The sequence below is a fragment of the Phalangium opilio genome, unplaced genomic scaffold (genome assembly GCF_054372755.1).
Source record: "Phalangium opilio isolate 3A_F unplaced genomic scaffold, DU_Popi_V2 ptg000092l_1, whole genome shotgun sequence".
In the NCBI taxonomy this organism is placed as follows: Eukaryota; Metazoa; Arthropoda; class Arachnida; order Opiliones; family Phalangiidae; genus Phalangium; species Phalangium opilio.
Window position 1 is genome coordinate 3,019,795 of NW_028324197.1, and position 18,770 is coordinate 3,038,564.

At 36.0% G+C, this 18,770-nt stretch overlaps 84 non-coding genes across 84 annotated transcripts; all 84 read right to left on the reverse strand.

Moving 5' to 3' along the window:
• Positions 1-122: 122 nt before the first annotated feature.
• TRNAT-AGU (transfer RNA threonine (anticodon AGU)) lies at positions 123-195 on the reverse strand. Its single transcript has one exon. It is a non-coding gene; the product is annotated as a tRNA-Thr (tRNA).
• A 133-nt stretch (positions 196-328) lies between these two features.
• On the reverse strand, positions 329-401 carry TRNAT-AGU (transfer RNA threonine (anticodon AGU)). Its single transcript has one exon. It is a non-coding gene; the product is annotated as a tRNA-Thr (tRNA).
• A 166-nt stretch (positions 402-567) lies between these two features.
• Positions 568-640, reverse strand: TRNAT-UGU (transfer RNA threonine (anticodon UGU)). Its single transcript has one exon. It is a non-coding gene; the product is annotated as a tRNA-Thr (tRNA).
• Positions 641-773: 133 nt separating this feature from the next.
• TRNAT-AGU (transfer RNA threonine (anticodon AGU)) lies at positions 774-846 on the reverse strand. The gene has a single exon. It is a non-coding gene; the product is annotated as a tRNA-Thr (tRNA).
• Positions 847-979: 133 nt separating this feature from the next.
• TRNAT-AGU (transfer RNA threonine (anticodon AGU)) lies at positions 980-1,052 on the reverse strand. Its single transcript has one exon. It is a non-coding gene; the product is annotated as a tRNA-Thr (tRNA).
• Positions 1,053-1,185: 133 nt separating this feature from the next.
• On the reverse strand, positions 1,186-1,258 carry TRNAT-AGU (transfer RNA threonine (anticodon AGU)). The gene has a single exon. It is a non-coding gene; the product is annotated as a tRNA-Thr (tRNA).
• Positions 1,259-1,424: 166 nt separating this feature from the next.
• TRNAT-UGU (transfer RNA threonine (anticodon UGU)) lies at positions 1,425-1,497 on the reverse strand. Its single transcript has one exon. It is a non-coding gene; the product is annotated as a tRNA-Thr (tRNA).
• Positions 1,498-1,630: 133 nt separating this feature from the next.
• On the reverse strand, positions 1,631-1,703 carry TRNAT-AGU (transfer RNA threonine (anticodon AGU)). The gene has a single exon. It is a non-coding gene; the product is annotated as a tRNA-Thr (tRNA).
• A 133-nt stretch (positions 1,704-1,836) lies between these two features.
• TRNAT-AGU (transfer RNA threonine (anticodon AGU)) lies at positions 1,837-1,909 on the reverse strand. The gene has a single exon. It is a non-coding gene; the product is annotated as a tRNA-Thr (tRNA).
• Positions 1,910-2,075: 166 nt separating this feature from the next.
• TRNAT-AGU (transfer RNA threonine (anticodon AGU)) lies at positions 2,076-2,148 on the reverse strand. The gene has a single exon. It is a non-coding gene; the product is annotated as a tRNA-Thr (tRNA).
• Positions 2,149-2,281: 133 nt separating this feature from the next.
• Positions 2,282-2,354, reverse strand: TRNAT-AGU (transfer RNA threonine (anticodon AGU)). The gene has a single exon. It is a non-coding gene; the product is annotated as a tRNA-Thr (tRNA).
• Positions 2,355-2,487: 133 nt separating this feature from the next.
• Positions 2,488-2,560, reverse strand: TRNAT-AGU (transfer RNA threonine (anticodon AGU)). The gene has a single exon. It is a non-coding gene; the product is annotated as a tRNA-Thr (tRNA).
• A 166-nt stretch (positions 2,561-2,726) lies between these two features.
• Positions 2,727-2,799, reverse strand: TRNAT-UGU (transfer RNA threonine (anticodon UGU)). The gene has a single exon. It is a non-coding gene; the product is annotated as a tRNA-Thr (tRNA).
• A 133-nt stretch (positions 2,800-2,932) lies between these two features.
• On the reverse strand, positions 2,933-3,005 carry TRNAT-AGU (transfer RNA threonine (anticodon AGU)). Its single transcript has one exon. It is a non-coding gene; the product is annotated as a tRNA-Thr (tRNA).
• Positions 3,006-3,138: 133 nt separating this feature from the next.
• Positions 3,139-3,211, reverse strand: TRNAT-UGU (transfer RNA threonine (anticodon UGU)). The gene has a single exon. It is a non-coding gene; the product is annotated as a tRNA-Thr (tRNA).
• A 133-nt stretch (positions 3,212-3,344) lies between these two features.
• On the reverse strand, positions 3,345-3,417 carry TRNAT-AGU (transfer RNA threonine (anticodon AGU)). Its single transcript has one exon. It is a non-coding gene; the product is annotated as a tRNA-Thr (tRNA).
• Positions 3,418-3,550: 133 nt separating this feature from the next.
• Positions 3,551-3,623, reverse strand: TRNAT-AGU (transfer RNA threonine (anticodon AGU)). The gene has a single exon. It is a non-coding gene; the product is annotated as a tRNA-Thr (tRNA).
• Positions 3,624-3,789: 166 nt separating this feature from the next.
• TRNAT-UGU (transfer RNA threonine (anticodon UGU)) lies at positions 3,790-3,862 on the reverse strand. Its single transcript has one exon. It is a non-coding gene; the product is annotated as a tRNA-Thr (tRNA).
• A 133-nt stretch (positions 3,863-3,995) lies between these two features.
• Positions 3,996-4,068, reverse strand: TRNAT-AGU (transfer RNA threonine (anticodon AGU)). The gene has a single exon. It is a non-coding gene; the product is annotated as a tRNA-Thr (tRNA).
• A 133-nt stretch (positions 4,069-4,201) lies between these two features.
• Positions 4,202-4,274, reverse strand: TRNAT-AGU (transfer RNA threonine (anticodon AGU)). Its single transcript has one exon. It is a non-coding gene; the product is annotated as a tRNA-Thr (tRNA).
• Positions 4,275-4,440: 166 nt separating this feature from the next.
• TRNAT-AGU (transfer RNA threonine (anticodon AGU)) lies at positions 4,441-4,513 on the reverse strand. The gene has a single exon. It is a non-coding gene; the product is annotated as a tRNA-Thr (tRNA).
• A 133-nt stretch (positions 4,514-4,646) lies between these two features.
• On the reverse strand, positions 4,647-4,719 carry TRNAT-AGU (transfer RNA threonine (anticodon AGU)). The gene has a single exon. It is a non-coding gene; the product is annotated as a tRNA-Thr (tRNA).
• Positions 4,720-4,885: 166 nt separating this feature from the next.
• Positions 4,886-4,958, reverse strand: TRNAT-UGU (transfer RNA threonine (anticodon UGU)). Its single transcript has one exon. It is a non-coding gene; the product is annotated as a tRNA-Thr (tRNA).
• A 133-nt stretch (positions 4,959-5,091) lies between these two features.
• Positions 5,092-5,164, reverse strand: TRNAT-AGU (transfer RNA threonine (anticodon AGU)). Its single transcript has one exon. It is a non-coding gene; the product is annotated as a tRNA-Thr (tRNA).
• A 133-nt stretch (positions 5,165-5,297) lies between these two features.
• TRNAT-AGU (transfer RNA threonine (anticodon AGU)) lies at positions 5,298-5,370 on the reverse strand. The gene has a single exon. It is a non-coding gene; the product is annotated as a tRNA-Thr (tRNA).
• A 133-nt stretch (positions 5,371-5,503) lies between these two features.
• On the reverse strand, positions 5,504-5,576 carry TRNAT-AGU (transfer RNA threonine (anticodon AGU)). Its single transcript has one exon. It is a non-coding gene; the product is annotated as a tRNA-Thr (tRNA).
• A 166-nt stretch (positions 5,577-5,742) lies between these two features.
• TRNAT-UGU (transfer RNA threonine (anticodon UGU)) lies at positions 5,743-5,815 on the reverse strand. The gene has a single exon. It is a non-coding gene; the product is annotated as a tRNA-Thr (tRNA).
• A 133-nt stretch (positions 5,816-5,948) lies between these two features.
• On the reverse strand, positions 5,949-6,021 carry TRNAT-AGU (transfer RNA threonine (anticodon AGU)). Its single transcript has one exon. It is a non-coding gene; the product is annotated as a tRNA-Thr (tRNA).
• A 133-nt stretch (positions 6,022-6,154) lies between these two features.
• TRNAT-AGU (transfer RNA threonine (anticodon AGU)) lies at positions 6,155-6,227 on the reverse strand. Its single transcript has one exon. It is a non-coding gene; the product is annotated as a tRNA-Thr (tRNA).
• A 166-nt stretch (positions 6,228-6,393) lies between these two features.
• TRNAT-UGU (transfer RNA threonine (anticodon UGU)) lies at positions 6,394-6,466 on the reverse strand. Its single transcript has one exon. It is a non-coding gene; the product is annotated as a tRNA-Thr (tRNA).
• Positions 6,467-6,599: 133 nt separating this feature from the next.
• Positions 6,600-6,672, reverse strand: TRNAT-AGU (transfer RNA threonine (anticodon AGU)). The gene has a single exon. It is a non-coding gene; the product is annotated as a tRNA-Thr (tRNA).
• Positions 6,673-6,805: 133 nt separating this feature from the next.
• TRNAT-AGU (transfer RNA threonine (anticodon AGU)) lies at positions 6,806-6,878 on the reverse strand. Its single transcript has one exon. It is a non-coding gene; the product is annotated as a tRNA-Thr (tRNA).
• Positions 6,879-7,011: 133 nt separating this feature from the next.
• On the reverse strand, positions 7,012-7,084 carry TRNAT-UGU (transfer RNA threonine (anticodon UGU)). The gene has a single exon. It is a non-coding gene; the product is annotated as a tRNA-Thr (tRNA).
• A 133-nt stretch (positions 7,085-7,217) lies between these two features.
• TRNAT-AGU (transfer RNA threonine (anticodon AGU)) lies at positions 7,218-7,290 on the reverse strand. Its single transcript has one exon. It is a non-coding gene; the product is annotated as a tRNA-Thr (tRNA).
• Positions 7,291-7,423: 133 nt separating this feature from the next.
• Positions 7,424-7,496, reverse strand: TRNAT-UGU (transfer RNA threonine (anticodon UGU)). The gene has a single exon. It is a non-coding gene; the product is annotated as a tRNA-Thr (tRNA).
• A 133-nt stretch (positions 7,497-7,629) lies between these two features.
• On the reverse strand, positions 7,630-7,702 carry TRNAT-AGU (transfer RNA threonine (anticodon AGU)). Its single transcript has one exon. It is a non-coding gene; the product is annotated as a tRNA-Thr (tRNA).
• A 133-nt stretch (positions 7,703-7,835) lies between these two features.
• On the reverse strand, positions 7,836-7,908 carry TRNAT-AGU (transfer RNA threonine (anticodon AGU)). Its single transcript has one exon. It is a non-coding gene; the product is annotated as a tRNA-Thr (tRNA).
• A 166-nt stretch (positions 7,909-8,074) lies between these two features.
• Positions 8,075-8,147, reverse strand: TRNAT-UGU (transfer RNA threonine (anticodon UGU)). Its single transcript has one exon. It is a non-coding gene; the product is annotated as a tRNA-Thr (tRNA).
• A 133-nt stretch (positions 8,148-8,280) lies between these two features.
• Positions 8,281-8,353, reverse strand: TRNAT-AGU (transfer RNA threonine (anticodon AGU)). Its single transcript has one exon. It is a non-coding gene; the product is annotated as a tRNA-Thr (tRNA).
• Positions 8,354-8,486: 133 nt separating this feature from the next.
• TRNAT-AGU (transfer RNA threonine (anticodon AGU)) lies at positions 8,487-8,559 on the reverse strand. The gene has a single exon. It is a non-coding gene; the product is annotated as a tRNA-Thr (tRNA).
• A 133-nt stretch (positions 8,560-8,692) lies between these two features.
• On the reverse strand, positions 8,693-8,765 carry TRNAT-UGU (transfer RNA threonine (anticodon UGU)). The gene has a single exon. It is a non-coding gene; the product is annotated as a tRNA-Thr (tRNA).
• Positions 8,766-8,898: 133 nt separating this feature from the next.
• On the reverse strand, positions 8,899-8,971 carry TRNAT-AGU (transfer RNA threonine (anticodon AGU)). Its single transcript has one exon. It is a non-coding gene; the product is annotated as a tRNA-Thr (tRNA).
• Positions 8,972-9,104: 133 nt separating this feature from the next.
• TRNAT-AGU (transfer RNA threonine (anticodon AGU)) lies at positions 9,105-9,177 on the reverse strand. The gene has a single exon. It is a non-coding gene; the product is annotated as a tRNA-Thr (tRNA).
• Positions 9,178-9,343: 166 nt separating this feature from the next.
• On the reverse strand, positions 9,344-9,416 carry TRNAT-UGU (transfer RNA threonine (anticodon UGU)). The gene has a single exon. It is a non-coding gene; the product is annotated as a tRNA-Thr (tRNA).
• Positions 9,417-9,549: 133 nt separating this feature from the next.
• On the reverse strand, positions 9,550-9,622 carry TRNAT-AGU (transfer RNA threonine (anticodon AGU)). Its single transcript has one exon. It is a non-coding gene; the product is annotated as a tRNA-Thr (tRNA).
• Positions 9,623-9,755: 133 nt separating this feature from the next.
• TRNAT-AGU (transfer RNA threonine (anticodon AGU)) lies at positions 9,756-9,828 on the reverse strand. Its single transcript has one exon. It is a non-coding gene; the product is annotated as a tRNA-Thr (tRNA).
• A 133-nt stretch (positions 9,829-9,961) lies between these two features.
• Positions 9,962-10,034, reverse strand: TRNAT-AGU (transfer RNA threonine (anticodon AGU)). Its single transcript has one exon. It is a non-coding gene; the product is annotated as a tRNA-Thr (tRNA).
• A 166-nt stretch (positions 10,035-10,200) lies between these two features.
• Positions 10,201-10,273, reverse strand: TRNAT-AGU (transfer RNA threonine (anticodon AGU)). Its single transcript has one exon. It is a non-coding gene; the product is annotated as a tRNA-Thr (tRNA).
• A 166-nt stretch (positions 10,274-10,439) lies between these two features.
• TRNAT-AGU (transfer RNA threonine (anticodon AGU)) lies at positions 10,440-10,512 on the reverse strand. Its single transcript has one exon. It is a non-coding gene; the product is annotated as a tRNA-Thr (tRNA).
• Positions 10,513-10,645: 133 nt separating this feature from the next.
• TRNAT-UGU (transfer RNA threonine (anticodon UGU)) lies at positions 10,646-10,718 on the reverse strand. Its single transcript has one exon. It is a non-coding gene; the product is annotated as a tRNA-Thr (tRNA).
• Positions 10,719-10,851: 133 nt separating this feature from the next.
• TRNAT-AGU (transfer RNA threonine (anticodon AGU)) lies at positions 10,852-10,924 on the reverse strand. Its single transcript has one exon. It is a non-coding gene; the product is annotated as a tRNA-Thr (tRNA).
• A 133-nt stretch (positions 10,925-11,057) lies between these two features.
• On the reverse strand, positions 11,058-11,130 carry TRNAT-AGU (transfer RNA threonine (anticodon AGU)). Its single transcript has one exon. It is a non-coding gene; the product is annotated as a tRNA-Thr (tRNA).
• A 166-nt stretch (positions 11,131-11,296) lies between these two features.
• On the reverse strand, positions 11,297-11,369 carry TRNAT-UGU (transfer RNA threonine (anticodon UGU)). The gene has a single exon. It is a non-coding gene; the product is annotated as a tRNA-Thr (tRNA).
• Positions 11,370-11,502: 133 nt separating this feature from the next.
• Positions 11,503-11,575, reverse strand: TRNAT-AGU (transfer RNA threonine (anticodon AGU)). The gene has a single exon. It is a non-coding gene; the product is annotated as a tRNA-Thr (tRNA).
• Positions 11,576-11,708: 133 nt separating this feature from the next.
• TRNAT-AGU (transfer RNA threonine (anticodon AGU)) lies at positions 11,709-11,781 on the reverse strand. Its single transcript has one exon. It is a non-coding gene; the product is annotated as a tRNA-Thr (tRNA).
• A 133-nt stretch (positions 11,782-11,914) lies between these two features.
• On the reverse strand, positions 11,915-11,987 carry TRNAT-AGU (transfer RNA threonine (anticodon AGU)). Its single transcript has one exon. It is a non-coding gene; the product is annotated as a tRNA-Thr (tRNA).
• A 166-nt stretch (positions 11,988-12,153) lies between these two features.
• Positions 12,154-12,226, reverse strand: TRNAT-UGU (transfer RNA threonine (anticodon UGU)). The gene has a single exon. It is a non-coding gene; the product is annotated as a tRNA-Thr (tRNA).
• A 133-nt stretch (positions 12,227-12,359) lies between these two features.
• On the reverse strand, positions 12,360-12,432 carry TRNAT-AGU (transfer RNA threonine (anticodon AGU)). Its single transcript has one exon. It is a non-coding gene; the product is annotated as a tRNA-Thr (tRNA).
• Positions 12,433-12,565: 133 nt separating this feature from the next.
• Positions 12,566-12,638, reverse strand: TRNAT-AGU (transfer RNA threonine (anticodon AGU)). Its single transcript has one exon. It is a non-coding gene; the product is annotated as a tRNA-Thr (tRNA).
• A 133-nt stretch (positions 12,639-12,771) lies between these two features.
• On the reverse strand, positions 12,772-12,844 carry TRNAT-AGU (transfer RNA threonine (anticodon AGU)). The gene has a single exon. It is a non-coding gene; the product is annotated as a tRNA-Thr (tRNA).
• Positions 12,845-13,010: 166 nt separating this feature from the next.
• On the reverse strand, positions 13,011-13,083 carry TRNAT-UGU (transfer RNA threonine (anticodon UGU)). Its single transcript has one exon. It is a non-coding gene; the product is annotated as a tRNA-Thr (tRNA).
• A 133-nt stretch (positions 13,084-13,216) lies between these two features.
• On the reverse strand, positions 13,217-13,289 carry TRNAT-AGU (transfer RNA threonine (anticodon AGU)). Its single transcript has one exon. It is a non-coding gene; the product is annotated as a tRNA-Thr (tRNA).
• A 133-nt stretch (positions 13,290-13,422) lies between these two features.
• Positions 13,423-13,495, reverse strand: TRNAT-AGU (transfer RNA threonine (anticodon AGU)). The gene has a single exon. It is a non-coding gene; the product is annotated as a tRNA-Thr (tRNA).
• A 133-nt stretch (positions 13,496-13,628) lies between these two features.
• On the reverse strand, positions 13,629-13,701 carry TRNAT-AGU (transfer RNA threonine (anticodon AGU)). The gene has a single exon. It is a non-coding gene; the product is annotated as a tRNA-Thr (tRNA).
• A 166-nt stretch (positions 13,702-13,867) lies between these two features.
• TRNAT-UGU (transfer RNA threonine (anticodon UGU)) lies at positions 13,868-13,940 on the reverse strand. Its single transcript has one exon. It is a non-coding gene; the product is annotated as a tRNA-Thr (tRNA).
• A 133-nt stretch (positions 13,941-14,073) lies between these two features.
• TRNAT-AGU (transfer RNA threonine (anticodon AGU)) lies at positions 14,074-14,146 on the reverse strand. Its single transcript has one exon. It is a non-coding gene; the product is annotated as a tRNA-Thr (tRNA).
• A 133-nt stretch (positions 14,147-14,279) lies between these two features.
• TRNAT-AGU (transfer RNA threonine (anticodon AGU)) lies at positions 14,280-14,352 on the reverse strand. Its single transcript has one exon. It is a non-coding gene; the product is annotated as a tRNA-Thr (tRNA).
• A 372-nt stretch (positions 14,353-14,724) lies between these two features.
• On the reverse strand, positions 14,725-14,797 carry TRNAT-UGU (transfer RNA threonine (anticodon UGU)). Its single transcript has one exon. It is a non-coding gene; the product is annotated as a tRNA-Thr (tRNA).
• A 133-nt stretch (positions 14,798-14,930) lies between these two features.
• Positions 14,931-15,003, reverse strand: TRNAT-AGU (transfer RNA threonine (anticodon AGU)). The gene has a single exon. It is a non-coding gene; the product is annotated as a tRNA-Thr (tRNA).
• A 133-nt stretch (positions 15,004-15,136) lies between these two features.
• Positions 15,137-15,209, reverse strand: TRNAT-AGU (transfer RNA threonine (anticodon AGU)). Its single transcript has one exon. It is a non-coding gene; the product is annotated as a tRNA-Thr (tRNA).
• Positions 15,210-15,342: 133 nt separating this feature from the next.
• TRNAT-AGU (transfer RNA threonine (anticodon AGU)) lies at positions 15,343-15,415 on the reverse strand. Its single transcript has one exon. It is a non-coding gene; the product is annotated as a tRNA-Thr (tRNA).
• Positions 15,416-15,581: 166 nt separating this feature from the next.
• TRNAT-AGU (transfer RNA threonine (anticodon AGU)) lies at positions 15,582-15,654 on the reverse strand. The gene has a single exon. It is a non-coding gene; the product is annotated as a tRNA-Thr (tRNA).
• A 133-nt stretch (positions 15,655-15,787) lies between these two features.
• TRNAT-AGU (transfer RNA threonine (anticodon AGU)) lies at positions 15,788-15,860 on the reverse strand. The gene has a single exon. It is a non-coding gene; the product is annotated as a tRNA-Thr (tRNA).
• Positions 15,861-16,026: 166 nt separating this feature from the next.
• Positions 16,027-16,099, reverse strand: TRNAT-UGU (transfer RNA threonine (anticodon UGU)). Its single transcript has one exon. It is a non-coding gene; the product is annotated as a tRNA-Thr (tRNA).
• A 133-nt stretch (positions 16,100-16,232) lies between these two features.
• On the reverse strand, positions 16,233-16,305 carry TRNAT-AGU (transfer RNA threonine (anticodon AGU)). Its single transcript has one exon. It is a non-coding gene; the product is annotated as a tRNA-Thr (tRNA).
• Positions 16,306-16,438: 133 nt separating this feature from the next.
• TRNAT-AGU (transfer RNA threonine (anticodon AGU)) lies at positions 16,439-16,511 on the reverse strand. The gene has a single exon. It is a non-coding gene; the product is annotated as a tRNA-Thr (tRNA).
• Positions 16,512-16,644: 133 nt separating this feature from the next.
• On the reverse strand, positions 16,645-16,717 carry TRNAT-AGU (transfer RNA threonine (anticodon AGU)). The gene has a single exon. It is a non-coding gene; the product is annotated as a tRNA-Thr (tRNA).
• A 372-nt stretch (positions 16,718-17,089) lies between these two features.
• TRNAT-AGU (transfer RNA threonine (anticodon AGU)) lies at positions 17,090-17,162 on the reverse strand. The gene has a single exon. It is a non-coding gene; the product is annotated as a tRNA-Thr (tRNA).
• A 133-nt stretch (positions 17,163-17,295) lies between these two features.
• On the reverse strand, positions 17,296-17,368 carry TRNAT-AGU (transfer RNA threonine (anticodon AGU)). Its single transcript has one exon. It is a non-coding gene; the product is annotated as a tRNA-Thr (tRNA).
• Positions 17,369-17,501: 133 nt separating this feature from the next.
• On the reverse strand, positions 17,502-17,574 carry TRNAT-AGU (transfer RNA threonine (anticodon AGU)). Its single transcript has one exon. It is a non-coding gene; the product is annotated as a tRNA-Thr (tRNA).
• Positions 17,575-17,740: 166 nt separating this feature from the next.
• TRNAT-UGU (transfer RNA threonine (anticodon UGU)) lies at positions 17,741-17,813 on the reverse strand. The gene has a single exon. It is a non-coding gene; the product is annotated as a tRNA-Thr (tRNA).
• Positions 17,814-17,946: 133 nt separating this feature from the next.
• On the reverse strand, positions 17,947-18,019 carry TRNAT-AGU (transfer RNA threonine (anticodon AGU)). Its single transcript has one exon. It is a non-coding gene; the product is annotated as a tRNA-Thr (tRNA).
• A 133-nt stretch (positions 18,020-18,152) lies between these two features.
• On the reverse strand, positions 18,153-18,225 carry TRNAT-AGU (transfer RNA threonine (anticodon AGU)). Its single transcript has one exon. It is a non-coding gene; the product is annotated as a tRNA-Thr (tRNA).
• Positions 18,226-18,358: 133 nt separating this feature from the next.
• Positions 18,359-18,431, reverse strand: TRNAT-AGU (transfer RNA threonine (anticodon AGU)). Its single transcript has one exon. It is a non-coding gene; the product is annotated as a tRNA-Thr (tRNA).
• Between the last annotated feature and the right edge of the window lie 339 nt (positions 18,432-18,770).

Here is an 18,770-nt window from a genome sequence, read left to right on the forward strand (position 1 = left end):
CTAAATTATCTCATCGGAACTTTTACACTATTGTTTGCATATATGCATATCTAAATCAACAATTATTTTCAATTTTTCAAAATTTAATAGCTACGAAATCTAGTTCAAGTAATATAACAGCGAGGCTCCGACGAGAATCGAACTCATGATCTCCTGTTTACTAGACAGGCGCTTTAACCACTAAGCCACGGAGCCCTAGCTTTGAAGCGACATGAATGCTGAATATTCCAGTAATTTAACTAAATTATCTCATCGGAACTTTTGCCCTATTATTTTAATTTTTCAAAATTATATAGCTACGAAGTCTAGTTCAGGTAACTTAACAGCGAGGCTCCGACGAGAATCGAACTCATGATCTCCTGTTTACTAGACAGGCGCTTAAACCACTAAGCCACGGAGCCCTTGCTTTGAAGTGATATGAATTCTGAATATTTCAGTAAATTAACTAAATTATCTCATCGGAACTTTTACACTATTGTTTGCATATATGCATATCTAAATCAACAATTATTTTCAATTTTTCAAAATTTAATAGCTACGAAATCTAGTTCAAGTAATATAACAGCGAGGCTCCGACGAGAATCGAACTCATGACCTCCTGTTTACAAGACAGGCGCTTTAAACACTAAGCCACGGAGCCCTTGCTTTGAAGCGATATGAATGCAGAATATTTCAGTAAATTAACTAATTTATCTCATCGAAACTTTTGCCCTATTATTTTAATTTTTCAATATTATATAGCTACGAAATCTAGTTCAAGTAACATAACAGCGAGGCTCCGACGAGAATCGAACTCATGATTTCCTGTTTACTAGACAGGCGCTTTAACCACTAAGCCACGGAGCCCTTGCTTTGAAGCGACTTGAATGCAGAATATTTCAGTAAATTAACTAATTTATCTCATCGAAACTTTTGCCCTATTATTTTAATTTTTCAAAATTATATAGCTACGAAATCTAGTTCAAGTAACATAACAGCGAGGCTCCGACGAGAATCGAACTCATGATCTCCTGTTTACTAGACAGGCGCTTTAACCACTAAGCCACGGAGCCCTTGCTTTCAAGCGACATGAATGCTGAATATTCCAGTAATTTAACTAAATTATCTCATCGGAACTTTTGCCCTATTATTTTAATTTTTCAAAATTATATAGCTACGAAGTCTAGTTCAGGTAACTTAACAGCGAGGCTCCGACGAGAATCGAACTCATGATCTCCTGTTTACTAGACAGGCGCTTAAACCACTAAGCCACGGAGCCCTTGCTTTGAAGTGATATGAATTCTGAATATTTCAGTAAATTAACTAAATTATCTCATCGGAACTTTTACACTATTGTTTGCATATATGCATATCTAAATCAACAATTATTTTCAATTTTTCAAAATTTAATAGCTACGAAATCTAGTTCAAGTAATATAACAGCGAGGCTCCGACGAGAATCGAACTCATGACCTCCTGTTTACAAGACAGGCGCTTTAAACACTAAGCCATGGAGCCCTTGCTTTGAAGCGATATGAATGCAGAATATTTCAGTAAATTAACTAATTTATCTCATCGAAACTTTTGCCCTATTATTTTAATTTTTCAATATTATATAGCTACGAAATCTAGTTCAAGTAACATAACAGCGAGGCTCCGACGAGAATCGAACTCATGATTTCCTGTTTACTAGACAGGCGCTTTAACCACTAAGCCACGGAGCCCTTGCTTTGAAGCGACTTGAATGCAGAATATTTCAGTAAATTAACTAATTTATCTCATCGAAACTTTTGCCCTATTATTTTAATTTTTCAAAATTATATAGCTACGAAGTCTAGTTCAAGTAACTTAACAGCGAGGCTCCGACGAGAATCGAACTCATGATCTCCTGTTTACTAGACAGGCGCTTAAACCACTAAGCCACGGAGCCCTTGCTTTGAAGTGATATGAATTCTGAATATTTCAGTAAATTAACTAAATTATCTCATCGGAACTTTTACACTATTGTTTGCATATATGCATATCTAAATCAACAATTATTTTCAATTTTTCAAAATTTAATAGCTACGAAATCTAGTTCAAGTAATATAACAGCGAGGCTCCGACGAGAATCGAACTCATGATCTCCTGTTTACTAGACAGGCGCTTTAACCACTAAGCCACGGAGCCCTAGCTTTGAAGCGACATGAATGCTGAATATTCCAGTAATTTAACTAAATTATCTCATCGGAACTTTTGCCCTATTATTTTAATTTTTCAAAATTATATAGCTACGAAGTCTAGTTCAGGTAACTTAACAGCGAGGCTCCGACGAGAATCGAACTCATGATCTCCTGTTTACTAGACAGGCGCTTAAACCATTAAGCCACGGAGCCCTTGCTTTGAAGCGACATGAATGCTGAATATTCCAGTAATTTAACTAAATTATCTCATCGGAACTTTTGCCCTATTATTTTAATTTTTCAAAATTATATAGCTACGAAGTCTAGTTCAGGTAACTTAACAGCGAGGCTCCGACGAGAATCGAACTCATGATCTCCTGTTTACTAGACAGGCGCTTAAACCACTAAGCCACGGAGCCCTTGCTTTGAAGTGATATGAATTCTGAATATTTCAGTAAATTAACTAAATTATCTCATCGGAACTTTTACACTATTGTTTGCATATATGCATATCTAAATCAACAATTATTTTCAATTTTTCAAAATTTAATAGCTACGAAATCTAGTTCAAGTAATATAACAGCGAGGCTCCGACGAGAATCGAACTCATGACCTCCTGTTTACAAGACAGGCGCTTTAATCACTAAGCCACGGAGCCCTTGCTTTGAAGCGATATGAATGCAGAATATTTCAGTAAATTAACTAAATTATCTCATCGAAACTTTTGCCCTATTATTTTAATTTTTCAATATTATATATCTACGAAATCTAGTTCAAGTAACATAACAGCGAGGCTCCGATGAGAATCGAACTCATGATCTCCTGTTTACTAGACAGGCGCTTTAACCACTAAGCCACGGAACCCTTGCTTTGAAGCGACATGAATGCTGAATATTCCAGTAATTTAACTAAATTATCTCATCGGAACTTTTGCCCTATTATTTTAATTTTTCAAAATTTAATAGCTACGAAATCTAGTTCAAGTAATATAACAGCGAGGCTCCGACGAGAATCGAACTCATGATCTCCTGTTTACAAGACAGGCGCTTTAACCACTAAGCCACAGAGCCCTTGCATTGAAGCGATATGAATGCAGAATATTTCAGTAAATTAACTAAATTATCTCATCGAAACTTTTGCCCTATTATTTTAATTTTTCAAAATTATATAGCTACGAAATCTAGTTCAAGTAACATAACAGCGAGGCTCCGACGAGAATCGAACTCATGATCTCCTGTTTACTAGACAGGCGCTTTAACCACTAAGCCACGGAGCCCTTGCTTTGAAGGGACATGAATGCTGAATATTCCAGTAATTTAACTAAATTATCTCATCGGAACTTTTGCCCTATTATTTTAATTTTTCAAAATTATATAGCTACGAAGTCTAGTTCAGGTTACTTAACAGCGAGGCTCCGACGAGAATCGAACTCATGATCTCCTGTTTACTAGACAGGCGCTTAAACCACTAAGCCACGGAGCCCTTGCTTTGAAGTGATATGAATTCTGACTATTTCAGTAAATTAACTAAATTATCTCATCGGAACTTTTACACTATTGTTTGCATATATGCATATCTAAATCAACAATTATTTTCAATTTTTCAAAATTTAATAGCTACGAAATCTAGTTCAAGTAATATAACAGCGAGGCTCCGACGAGAATCGAACTCATGACCTCCTGTTTACAAGACAGGCGCTTTAAACACTAAGCCATGGAGCCCTTGCTTTGAAGCGATATGAATGCAGAATATTTCAGTAAATTAACTAATTTATCTCATCGAAACTTTTGCCCTATTATTTTAATTTTTCAATATTATATAGCTACGAAATCTAGTTCAAGTAACATAACAGCGAGGCTCCGACGAGAATCGAACTCATGATTTCCTGTTTACTAGACAGGCGCTTTAACCACTAAGCCACGGAGCCCTTGCTTTGAAGCGACTGTAATGCAGAATATTTCAGTAAATTAACTAATTTATCTCATCGAAACTTTTGCCCTATTATTTTAATCTTTCAAAATTATATAGCTACGAAGTCTAGTTCAAGTAACTTAACAGCGAGGCTCCGACGAGAATCGAACTCATGATCTCCTGTTTACTAGACAGGCGCTTAAACCACTAAGCCACGGAGCCCTTGCTTTGAAGTGATATGAATTCTGAATATTTCAGTAAATTAACTAAATTATCTCATCGGAACTTTTACACTATTGTTTGCATATATGCATATCTAAATCAACAATTATTTTCAATTTTTCAAAATTTAATAGCTACGAAATCTAGTTCAAGTAATATAACAGCGAGGCTCCGACGAGAATCGAACTCATGATCTCCTGTTTACTAGACAGGCGCTTTAACCACTAAGCCACGGAGCCCTAGCTTTGAAGCGACATGAATGCTGAATATTCCAGTAATTTAACTAAATTATCTCATCGGAACTTTTGCCCTATTATTTTAATTTTTCAAAATTATATAGCTACGAAGTCTAGTTCAGGTAACTTAACAGCGAGGCTCCGACGAGAATCGAACTCATGATCTCCTGTTTACTAGACAGGCGCTTAAACCACTAAGCCACGGAGCCCTTGCTTTGAAGTGATATGAATTCTGAATATTTCAGTAAATTAACTAAATTATCTCATCGGAACTTTTACACTATTGTTTGCATATATGCATATCTAAATCAACAATTATTTTCAATTTTTCAAAATTTAATAGCTACGAAATCTAGTTCAAGTAATATAACAGCGAGGCTCCGACGAGAATCGAACTCATGACCTCCTGTTTACAAGACAGGCGCTTTAAACACTAAGCCACGGAGCCCTTGCTTTGAAGCGATATGAATGCAGAATATTTCAGTAAATTAACTAATTTATCTCATCGAAACTTTTGCCCTATTATTTTAATTTTTCAATATTATATAGCTACGAAATCTAGTTCAAGTAACATAACAGCGAGGCTCCGACGAGAATCGAACTCATGATTTCCTGTTTACTAGACAGGCGCTTTAACCACTAAGCCACGGAGCCCTTGCTTTGAAGCGACTTGAATGCAGAATATTTCAGTAAATTAACTAATTTATCTCATCGAAACTTTTGCCCTATTATTTTAATTTTTCAAAATTATATAGCTACGAAATCTAGTTCAAGTAACATAACAGCGAGGCTCCGACGAGAATCGAACTCATGATCTCCTGTTTACTAGACAGGCGCTTTAACCACTAAGCCACGGAGCCCTTGCTTTGAAGCGACATGAATGCTGAATATTCCAGTAATTTAACTAAATTATCTCATCGGAACTTTTGCCCTATTATTTTAATTTTTCAAAATTATATAGCTACGAAGTCTAGTTCAGGTAACTTAACAGAGAGGCTCCGACGAGAATCGAACTCATGATCTCCTGTTTACTAGACAGGCGCTTAAACCACTAAGCCACGGAGCCCTTGCTTTGAAGTGATATGAATTCTGAATATTTCAGTAAATTAACTAAATTATCTCATCGGAACTTTTACACTATTGTTTGCATATATGCATATCTAAATCAACAATTATTTTCAATTTTTCAAAATTTAATAGCTACGAAATCTAGTTCAAGTAATATAACAGCGAGGCTCCGACGAGAATCGAACTCATGACCTCCTGTTTACAAGACAGGCGCTTTAATCACTAAGCCACGGAGCCCTTGCTTTGAAGCGATATGAATGCAGAATATTTCAGTAAATTAACTAAATTATCTCATCGAAACTTTTGCCCTATTATTTTAATTTTTCAAAATTATATAGCTACGAAATCTAGTTCAAGTAACATAACAGCGAGGCTCCGACGAGAATCGAACTCATGATCTCCTGTTTACTAGACAGGCGCTTTAACCACTAAACCACGGAGCCCTTGCTTTGAAGCGACATGAATGCTGAATATTCCAGTAATTTAACTAAATTATCTCATCGGAACTTTTGCCCTATTATTTTAATTTTTCAAAATTATATAGCTACGAAGTCTAGTTCAGGTAACTTAACAGCGAGGCTCCGACGAGAATCGAACTCATGATCTCCTGTTTACTAGACAGGCGCTTAAACCATTAAGCCACGGAGCCCTTGCTTTGAAGTGATATGAATTCTGAATATTTCAGTAAATTAACTAAATTATCTCATCGGAACTTTTACACTATTGTTTGCATATATGCATATCTAAATCAACAATTATTTTCAATTTTTCAAAATTTAATAGCTACGAAATCTAGTTCAAGTAATATAACAGCGAGGCTCCGACGAGAATCGAACTCATGACCTCCTGTTTACAAGACAGGCGCTTTAAACACTAAGCCACGGAGCCCTTGCTTTGAAGCGATATGAATGCAGAATATTTCAGTAAATTAACTAATTTATCTCATCGAAACTTTTGCCCTATTATTTTAATTTTTCAATATTATATAGCTACGAAATCTAGTTCAAGTAACATAACAGCGAGGCTCCGACGAGAATCGAACTCATGATTTCCTGTTTACTAGACAGGCGCTTTAACCACTAAGCCACGGAGCCCTTGCTTTGAAGCGACTTGAATGCAGAATATTTCAGTAAATTAACTAATTTATCTCATCGAAACTTTTGCCCTATTATTTTAATTTTTCAAAATTATATAGCTACGAAATCTAGTTCAAGTAACATAACAGCGAGGCTCCGACGAGAATCGAACTCATGATCTCCTGTTTACTAGACAGGCGCTTTAACCACTAAGCCACGGAGCCCTTGCTTTGAAGCGACATGAATGCTGAATATTCCAGTAATTTAACTAAATTATCTCATCGGAACTCTTGCCCTATTATTTTAATTTTTCAAAATTATATAGCTACGAAGTCTAGTTCAGGTAACTTAACAGCGAGGCTCCGACGAGAATCGAACTCATGACCTCCTGTTTACAAGACAGGCGCTTTAATCACTAAGCCACGGAGCCCTTGCTTTGAAGCGATATTAATGCAGAATATTTCAGTAAATTAACTAAATTATCTCATCGAAACTTTTGCCCTATTATTTTAATTTTTCAATATTATATATCTACGAAATCTAGTTCAAGTAACATAACAGCGAGGCTCCGATGAGAATCGAACTCATGATCTCCTGTTTACTAGACAGGCGCTTTAACCACTAAGCCACGGAACCCTTGCTTTGAAGCGACATGAATGCTGAATATTCCAGTAATTTAACTAAATTATCTCATCGGACCTTTTGCCCTATTATTTTAATTTTTCAAAATTTAATAGCTACGAAATCTAGTTCAAGTAATATAACAGCGAGGCTCCGACGAGAATCGAACTCATGATCTCCTGTTTACAAGACAGGCGCTTTAACCACTAAGCCACAGAGCCCTTGCATTGAAGCGATATGAATGCAGAATATTTCAGTAAATTAACTAAATTATCTCATCGAAACTTTTGCCCTATTATTTTAATTTTTCAAAATTATATAGCTACGAAATCTAGTTCAAGTAACATAACAGCGAGGCTCCGACGAGAATCGAACTCATGATCTCCTGTTTACTAGACAGGCGCTTTAACCACTAAGCCACGGAGCCCTTGCTTTGAAGCGACATGAATGCTGAATATTCCAGTAATTTAACTAAATTATCTCATCGGAACTTTTGCCCTATTATTTTAATTTTTCAAAATTATATAGCTACGAAGTCTAGTTCAGGTAACTTAACAGCGAGGCTCCGACGAGAATCGAACTCATGATCTCCTGTTTACTAGACAGGCGCTTAAACCATTAAGCCACGGAGCCCTTGCTTTGAAGTGATATGAATTCTGAATATTTCAGTAAATTAACTAAATTATCTCATCGGAACTTTTACACTATTGTTTGCATATATGCATATCTAAATCAACAATTATTTTCAATTTTTCAAAATTTAATAGCTACGAAATCTAGTTCAAGTAATATAACAGCGAGGCTCCGACGAGAATCGAACTCATGACCTCCTGTTTACAAGACAGGCGCTTTAAACACTAAGCCACGGAGCCCTTGCTTTGAAGCGATATGAATGCAGAATATTTCAGTAAATTAACTAATTTATCTCATCGAAACTTTTGCCCTATTATTTTAATTTTTCAATATTATATAGCTACGAAATCTAGTTCAAGTAACATAACAGCGAGGCTCCGACGAGAATCGAACTCATGACTTCCTGTTTACTAGACAGGCGCTTTAACCACTAAGCCACGGAGCCCTTGCTTTGAAGCGACTTGAATGCAGAATATTTCAGTAAATTAACTAATTTATCTCATCGAAACTTTTGCCCTATTATTTTAATTTTTCAAAATTATATAGCTACGAAATCTAGTTCAAGTAACATAACAGCGAGGCTCCGATGAGAATCGAACTCATGATCTCCTGTTTACTAGACAGGCGCTTTAACCACTAAGCCACGGAACCCTTGCTTTGAAGCGACATGAATGCTGAATATTCCAGTAATTTAACTAAATTATCTCATCGGACCTTTTGCCCTATTATTTTAATTTTTCAAAATTTAATAGCTACGAAATCTAGTTCAAGTAATATAACAGCGAGGCTCCGACGAGAATCGAACTCATGATCTCCTGTTTACAAGACAGGCGCTTTAACCACTAAGCCACAGAGCCCTTGCATTGAAGCGATATGAATGCAGAATATTTCAGTAAATTAACTAAATTATCTCATCGAAACTTTTGCCCTATTATTTTAATTTTTCAAAATTATATAGCTACGAAATCTAGTTCAAGTAACATAACAGCGAGGCTCCGACGAGAATCGAACTCATGATCTCCTGTTTACTAGACAGGCGCTTTAACCACTAAGCCACGGAGCCCTTGCTTTGAAGCGACATGAATGCTGAATATTCCAGTAATTTAACTAAATTATCTCATCGGAACTTTTGCCCTATTATTTTAATTTTTCAAAATTATATAGCTACGAAGTCTAGTTCAGGTAACTTAACAGCGAGGCTCCGACGAGAATCGAACTCATGATCTCCTGTTTACTAGACAGGCGCTTAAACCATTAAGCCACGGAGCCCTTGCTTTGAAGTGATATGAATTCTGAATATTTCAGTAAATTAACTAAATTATCTCATCGGAACTTTTACACTATTGTTTGCATATATGCATATCTAAATCAACAATTATTTTCAATTTTTCAAAATTTAATAGCTACGAAATCTAGTTCAAGTAATATAACAGCGAGGCTCCGACGAGAATCGAACTCATGACCTCCTGTTTACAAGACAGGCGCTTTAAACACTAAGCCACGGAGCCCTTGCTTTGAAGCGATATGAATGCAGAATATTTCAGTAAATTAACTAATTTATCTCATCGAAACTTTTGCCCTATTATTTTAATTTTTCAATATTATATAGCTACGAAATCTAGTTCAAGTAACATAACAGCGAGGCTCCGACGAGAATCGAACTCATGATTTCCTGTTTACTAGACAGGCGCTTTAACCACTAAGCCACGGAGCCCTTGCTTTGAAGCGACTTGAATGCAGAATATTTCAGTAAATTAACTAATTTATCTCATCGAAACTTTTGCCCTATTATTTTAATTTTTCAAAATTATATAGCTACGAAGTCTAGTTCAAGTAACATAACAGCGAGGCTCCGACGAGAATCGAACTCATGATCTCCTGTTTACTAGACAGGCGCTTTAACCACTAAGCCACGGAGCCCTTGCTTTGAAGCGACATGAATGCTGAATATTCCAGTAATTTAACTAAATTATCTCATCGGAACTTTTGCCCTATTATTTTAATTTTTCAAAATTATATAGCTACGAAGTCTAGTTCAGGTAACTTAACAGCGAGGCTCCGACGAGAATCGAACTCATGATCTCCTGTTTACTAGACAGGCGCTTAAACCACTAAGCCACGGAGCCCTTGCTTTGAAGTGATATGAATTCTGAATATCTCAGTAAATTAACTAAATTATCTCATCGGAACTTTTACACTATTGTTTGCATATATGCATATCTAAATCAACAATTATTTTCAATTTTTCAAAATTTAATAGCTACGAAATCTAGTTCAAGTAATATAACAGCGAGGCTCCGACGAGAATCGAACTCATGTTCTCCTGTTTACTAGACAGGCGCTTAAACCACTAAGCCACGGAGCCCTTGCTTTGAAGTGATATGAATTCTGAATATCTCAGTAAATTAACTAAATTATCTCATCGGAACTTTTACACTATTGTTTGCATATATGCATATCTAAATCAACAATTATTTTCAATTTTTCAAAATTTAATAGCTACGAAATCTAGTTCAAGTAATATAACAGCGAGGCTCCGATGAGAATCGAACTCATGATCTCCTGTTTACTAGACAGGCGCTTTAACCACTAAGCCACGGAACCCTTGCTTTGAAGCGACATGAATGCTGAATATTCCAGTAATTTAACTAAATTATCTCATCGGACCTTTTGCCCTATTATTTTAATTTTTCAAAATTTAATAGCTACGAAATCTAGTTCAAGTAATATAACAGCGAGGCTCCGACGAGAATCGAACTCATGATCTCCTGTTTACAAGACAGGCGCTTTAACCACTAAGCCACAGAGCCCTTGCATTGAAGCGATATGAATGCAGAATATTTCAGTAAATTAACTAAATTATCTCATCGAAACTTTTGCCCTATTATTTTAATTTTTCAAAATTATATAGCTACGAAATCTAGTTCAAGTAACATAACAGCGAGGCTCCGACGAGAATCGAACTCATGATCTCCTGTTTACTAGACAGGCGCTTTAACCACTAAGCCACGGAGCCCTTGCTTTGAAGCGACATGAATGCTGAATATTCCAGTAATTTAACTAAATTATCTCATCGGAACTTTTGCCCTATTATTTTAATTTTTCAAAATTATATAGCTACGAAGTCTAGTTCAGGTAACTTAACAGCGAGGCTCCGACGAGAATCGAACTCATGATCTCCTGTTTACTAGACAGGCGCTTAAACCATTAAGCCACGGAGCCCTTGCTTTGAAGTGATATGAATTCTGAATATTTCAGAAAATTAACTAAATTATCTCATCGGAACTTTTACACTATTGTTTGCATATATGCATATCTAAATCAACAATTATTTTCAATTTTTCAAAATTTAATAGCTACGAAATCTAGTTCAAGTAATATAACAGCGAGGCTCCGACGAGAATCGAACTCACGACCTCCTGTTTACAAGACAGGCGCTTTAAACACTAAGCCACGGAGCCCTTGCTTTGAAGCGATATGAATGCAGAATATTTCAGTAAATTAACTAATTTATCTCATCGAAACTTTTGCCCTATTATTTTAATTTTTCAATATTATATAGCTACGAAATCTAGTTCAAGTAACATAACAGCGAGGCTCCGACGAGAATCGAACTCATGATTTCCTGTTTACTAGACAGGCGCTTTAACCACTAAGCCACGGAGCCCTTGCTTAGAAGCGACTTGAATGCAGAATATTTCAGTAAATTAACTAATTTATCTCATCGAAACTTTTGCCCTATTATTTTAATTTTTCAAAATTATATAGCTACGAAATCTAGTTCAAGTAACATAACAGCGAGGCTCCGACGAGAATCGAACTCATGATCTCCTGTTTACTAGACAGGCGCTTTAACCACTAAGCCACGGAGCCCTTGCTTTGAAGCGACATGAATGCTGAATATTCCAGTAATTTAACTAAATTATCTCATCGGAACTTTTGCCCTATTATTTTAATTTTTCAAAATTATATAGCTACGAAGTCTAGTTCAGGTAACTTAACAGCGAGGCTCCGACGAGAATCGAACTCATGATCTCCTGTTTACTAGACAGGCGCTTAAACCACTAAGCCACGGAGCCCTTGCTTTGAAGTGATATGAATTCTGAATATCTCAGTAAATTAACTAAATTATCTCATCGGAACTTTTACACTATTGTTTGCATATATGCATATCTAAATCAACAATTATTTTCAATTTTTCAAAATTTAATAGCTACGAAATCTAGTTCAAGTAATATAACAGCGAGGCTCCGACGAGAATCGAACTCATGACCTCCTGTTTACAAGACAGGCGCTTTAAACACTAAGCCACGGAGCCCTTGCTTTGAAGCGATATGAATGCAGAATATTTCAGTAAATTAACTAATTTATCTCATCGAAACTTTTGCCCTATTATTTTAATTTTTCAATATTATATAGCTACGAAATCTAGTTCAAGTAACATAACAGCGAGGATCCGACGAGAATCGAACTCATGACCTCCTGTTTACTAGACAGGCGCTTTAACCACTAAGCCACGGAGCCCTTGCTTTGAAGCGACTTGAATGCAGAATATTTCAGTAAATTAACTAATTTATCTCATCGAAACTTTTGCCCTATTATTTTAATTTTTCAATATTATATAGCTACGAAATCTAGTTCAAGTAACATAACAGCGTGGCTCCGACGAGAATCGAACTCATGATTTCCTGTTTACTAGACAGGCGCTTTAACCACTAAGCCACGGAGCCCTTGCTTTGAAGCGACTTGAATGCTGAATATTCCAGTAATTTAACTAAATTATCTCATCGGAACTTTTGCTCTATTATTTTAATTTTTCAAAATTATATAGCTACGAAGTCTAGTTCAGGTAACTTAACAGCGAGGCTCCGACGAGAATCGAACTCATGATCTCCTGTTTACTAGACAGGCGCTTAAACCACTAAGCCACGGAGCCCTTGCTTTGAAGTGATATGAATTCTGAATATTTCAGTAAATTAACTAAATTATCTCATCGGAACTTTTACACTATTGTTTGCATATATGCATATCTAAATCAACAATTATTTTCAATTTTTCAAAATTTAATAGCTACGAAATCTAGTTCAAGTAATATAACAGCGAGGCTCCGACGAGAATCGAACTCATGACCTCCTGTTTACAAGACAGGCGCTTTAAACACTAAGCCACGGAGCCCTTGCTTTGAAGCGATATGAATGCAGAATATTTCAGTAAATTAACTAATTTATCTCATCGAAACTTTTGCCCTATTATTTTAATTTTTCAATATTATATAGCTACGAAATCTAGTTCAAGTAACATAACAGCGAGGCTCCGACGAGAATCGAACTCATGATTTCCTGTTTACTAGACAGGCGCTTTAACCACTAAGCCACGGAGCCCTTGCTTTGAAGCGACTTGAATGCAGAATATTTCAGTAAATTAACTAATTTATCTCATCGAAACTTTTGCCCTATTATTTTAATTTTTCAAAAATATATAGCTACGAAATCTAGTTCAAGTAACATAACAGCGAGGCTCCGACGAGAATCGAACTCATGATCTCCTGTTTACTAGACAGGCGCTTTAACCACTAAGCCACGGAGCCCTTGCTTTGAAGCGACATGAATGCTGAATATTCCAGTAATTTAACTAAATTATCTCATCGGAACTTTTGCCCTATTATTTTAATTTTTCAAAATTATATAGCTACGAAGTCTAGTTCAGGTAACTTAACAGCGAGGCTCCGACGAGAATCGAACTCATGATCTCCTGTTTACTAGACAGGCGCTTAAACCATTAAGCCACGGAGCCCTTGCTTTGAAGTGATATGAATTCTGAATATTTCAGTAAATTAACTAAATTATCTCATCGGAACTTTTACACTATTGTTTGCATATATGCATATCTAAATCAACAATTATTTTCAATTTTTCAAAATTTAATAGCTACGAAATCTAGTTCAAGTAATATAACAGCGAGGCTCCGACGAGAATCGAACTCATGACCTCCTGTTTACAAGACAGGCGCTTTAAACACTAAGCCACGGAGCCCTTGCTTTGAAGCGATATGAATGCAGAATATTTCAGTAAATTAACTAATTTATCTCATCGAAACTTTTGCCCTATTATTTTAATTTTTCAATATTATATAGCTACGAAATCTAGTTCAAGTAACATAACAGCGAGGCTCCGACGAGAATCGAACTCATGATTTCCTGTTTACTAGACAGGCGCTTTAACCACTAAGCCACGGAGCCCTTGCTTAGAAGCGACTTGAATGCAGAATATTTCAGTAAATTAACTAATTTATCTCATCGAAACTTTTGCCCTATTATTTTAATTTTTCAAAATTATATAGCTACGAAATCTAGTTCAAGTAACATAACAGCGAGGCTCCGACGAGAATCGAACTCATGATCTCCTGTTTACTAGACAGGCGCTTTAACCACTAAGCCACGGAGCCCTTGCTTTGAAGCGACATGAATGCTGAATATTCCAGTAATTTAACTAAATTATCTCATCGGAACTTTTGCCCTATTATTTTAATTTTTCAAAATTATATAGCTACGAAGTCTAGTTCAGGTAACTTAACAGCGAGGCTCCGACGAGAATCGAACTCATGATCTCCTGTTTACTAGACAGGCGCTTAAATCACTAAGCCACGGAGCCCTTGCTTTGAAGTGATATGAATTCTGAATATCTCAGTAAATTAACTAAATTATCTCATCGGAACTTTTACACTATTGTTTGCATATATGCATATCTAAATCAACAATTATTTTCAATTTTTCAAAATTTAATAGCTACGAAATCTAGTTCAAGTAATATAACAGCGAGGCTCCGACGAGAATCGAACTCATGACCTCCTGTTTACAAGACAGGCGCTTTAAACACTAAGCCACGGAGCCCTTGCTTTGAAGCGATATGAATGCAGAATATTTCAGTAAATTAACTAATTTATCTCATCGAAACTTTTGCCCTATTATTTTAATTTTTCAATATTATATAGCTACGAAATCTAGTTCAAGTAACATAACAGCGAGGATCCGACGAGAATCGAACTCATGACCTCCTGTTTACTAGACAGGCGCTTTAACCACTAAGCCACGGAGCCCTTGCTTTGAAGCGACTTGAATGCAGAATATTTCAGTAAATTAACTAATTTATCTCATCGAAACTTTTGCCCTATTATTTTAATTTTTCAATATTATATAGCTACGAAATCTAGTTCAAGTAACATAACAGCGTGGCTCCGACGAGAATCGAACTCATGATTTCCTGTTTACTAGACAGGCGCTTTAACCACTAAGCCACGGAGCCCTTGCTTTGAAGCGACTTGAATGCTGAATATTCCAGTAATTTAACTAAATTATCTCATCGGAACTTTTGCCCTATTATTTTAATTTTTCAAAATTATATAGCTACGAAGTCTAGTTCAAGTAACTTAACAGCGAGGCTCCGACGAGAATCGAACTCATGATCTCCTGTTTACTAGACAGGCGCTTAAACCACTAAGCCACGGAGCCCTTGCTTTGAAGTGATATGAATTCTGAATATTTCAGTAAATTAACTAAATTATCTCATCGGAACTTTTACACTATTGTTTGCATATATGCATATCTAAATCAACAATTATTTTCAATTTTTCAAAATTTAATAGCTACGAAATCTAGTTCAAGTAATATAACAGCGAGGCTCCGACGAGAATCGAACTCATGATCTCCTGTTTACTAGACAGGCGCTTTAACCACTAAGCCACGGAGCCCTAGCTTTGGAGCGACATGAATGCTGAATATTCCAGTAATTTAACTAAATTATCTCATCGGAACTTTTGCCCTATTATTTTAATTTTTCAAAATTATATAGCTACGAAGTCTAGTTCAGGTAACTTAACAGCGAGGCTCCGACGAGAATCGAACTCATGATCTCCTGTTTACTAGACAGGCGCTTAAACCACTAAGCCACGGAGCCCTTGCTTTGAAGTGATATGAATTCTGAATATTTCAGTAAATTAACTAAATTATCTCATCGGAACTTTTACACTATTGTTTGCATATATGCATATCTAAATCAACAATTATTTTCAATTTTTCAAAATTTAATAGATACGAAATCTAGTTCAAGTAATATAACAGCGAGGCTCCGACGAGAATCGAACTCATGACCTCCTGTTTACAAGACAGGCGCTTTAAACACTAAGCCACGGAGCCCTTGCTTTGAAGCGATATGAATGCAGAATATTTCAGTAAATTAACTAATTTATCTCATCGAAACTTTTGCCCTATTATTTTAATTTTTCAATATTATATAGCTACGAAATCTAGTTCAAGTAACATAACAGCGAGGCTCCGACGAGAATCGAACTCATGATTTCCTGTTTACTAGACAGGCGCTTTAACCACTAAGCCACGGAGCCCTTGCTTTGAAGCGACTTGAATGCAGAATATTTCAGTAAATTAACTAATTTATCTCATCGAAACTTTTGCCCTATTATTTTAATTTTTCAAAATTATATAGCTACGAAATCTAGTTCAAGTAACATAACAGCGAGGCTCCGACGAGAATCGAACTCATGATCTCCTGTTTACTAGACAGGCGCTTTAACCACTAAGCCACGGAGCCCTTGCTTTGAAGCGACATGAATGCTGAATATTCCAGTAATTTAACTAAATTATCTCATCGGAACTTTTGCCCTATTATTTTAATTTTTCAAAATTATATAGCTACGAAGTCTAGTTCAGGTAACTTAACAGCGAGGCTCCGACGAGAATCGAACTCATGATCTCCTGTTTACTAGACAGGCGCTTAAACCACTAAGCCACGGAGCCCTTGCTTTGAAGTGATATGAATTCTGAATATTTCAGTAAATTAACTAAATTATCTCATCGGAACTTTTACACTATTGTTTGCATATATGCATATCTAAATCAACAATTATTTTCAATTTTTCAAAATTTAATAGCTACGAAATCTAGTTCAAGTAATATAACAGCGAAGCTCCGACGAGAATCGAACTCATGACCTCCTGTTTACAAGACAGGCGCTTTAAACACTAATACACGGAGCCCTTGCTTTGAAGCGATATGAATGCAGAATATTTCAGTAAATTAACTAATTTATCTCATCGAAACTTTTGCCCTATTATTTTAATTTTTCAATATTATATAGCTACGAAATCTAGTTCAAGTAACATAAAAGCGAGGCTCCGACGAGAATCGAACTCATGATTTCCTGTTTACTAGACAGGCGCTTTAACCACTAAGCCACGGAGCCCTTGCTTTGAAGCGACTTGAATGCAGAATATTTCAGTAAATTAACTAATTTATCTCATCGAAACTTTTGCCCTATTATTTTAATTTTTCAATATTATATAGCTACGAAATCTAGTTCAAGTAACATAACAGCGAGGCTCCGACGAGAATCGAACTCATGATCTCCTGTTTACTAGACAGGCGCTTTAACCACTAAGCCACGGAGCCCTTGCTTTGAAGCGACATGAATGCTGAATATTCCAGTAATTTAACTAAATTATCTCATCGGAACTTTTGCCCTATTATTTTAATTTTTCAAAATTATATAGCTACGAAGTCTAGTTCAGGTAACTTAACAGCGAGGCTCCGACGAGAATCGAACTCATGATCTCCTGTTTACTAGACAGGCGCTTAAACCATTAAGCCACGGAGCCCTTGCTTTGAAGTGATTTGAATTCTGAATATTTCAGTAAATTAACTAAATTATCTCATCGGAACTTTTACACTATTGTTTGCATATATGCATATCTAAATCAACAATTATTTTCAATTTTTCAAAATTTAATAGCTACGAAATCTAGTTCAAGTAATATAACAGCGAGGCTCCGACGAGAATCGAACTCATGACCTCCTGTTTACAAGACAGGCGCTTTAAACACTAAGCCACGGAGCCCTTGCTTTGAAGCGATATGAATGCAGAATATTTCAGTAAATTAACTAATTTATCTCATCGAAACTTTTGCCCTATTATTTTAATTTTTCAATATTATATAGCTACGAAATCTAGTTCAAGTAACATAACAGCGAGGCTCCGACGAGAATCGAACTCATGATTTCCTGTTTACTAGACAGGCGCTTTAACCACTAAGCCACGGAGCCCTTGCTTTGAAGCGACTTGAATGCAGAATATTTCAGTAAATTAACTAATTTATCTCATCGAAACTTTTGCCCTATTATTTTAATTTTTCAAAATTATATAGCTACGAAATCTAGTTCAAGTAACATAACAGCGAGGCTCCGACGAGAATCGAACTCATGATCTCCTGTTTACTAGACAGGCGCTTTAACCACTAAGCCACGGAGCCCTTGCTTTGAAGCGACATGAATGCTGAATATTCCAGTAATTTAACTAAATTATCTCATCGGAACTTTTGCCCTATTATTTTAATTTTTCAAAATTATATAGCTACGAAGTCTAGTTCAGGTAACTTAACAGCGAGGCTCCGACGAGAATCGAACTCATGATCTCCTGTTTACTAGACAGGCGCTTAAACCACTAAGCCACGGAGCCCTTGCTTTGAAGTGATATGAATTCTGAATATTTCAGTAAATTAACTAAATTATCTCATCGGAACTTTTACACTATTGTTTGCATATATGCATATCTAAATCAACAATTATTTTCAATTTTTCAAAATTTAATAGCTACGAAATCTAGTTCAAGTAATATAACAGCGAGGCTCCGACGAGAATCGAACTCATGACCTCCTGTTTACAAGACAGGCGCTTTAAACACTAATACACGGAGCCCTTGCTTTGAAGCGATATGAATGCAGAATATTTCAGTAAATTAACTAATTTATCTCATCGGAACTTTTACACTATTGTTTGCATATATGCATATCTAAAT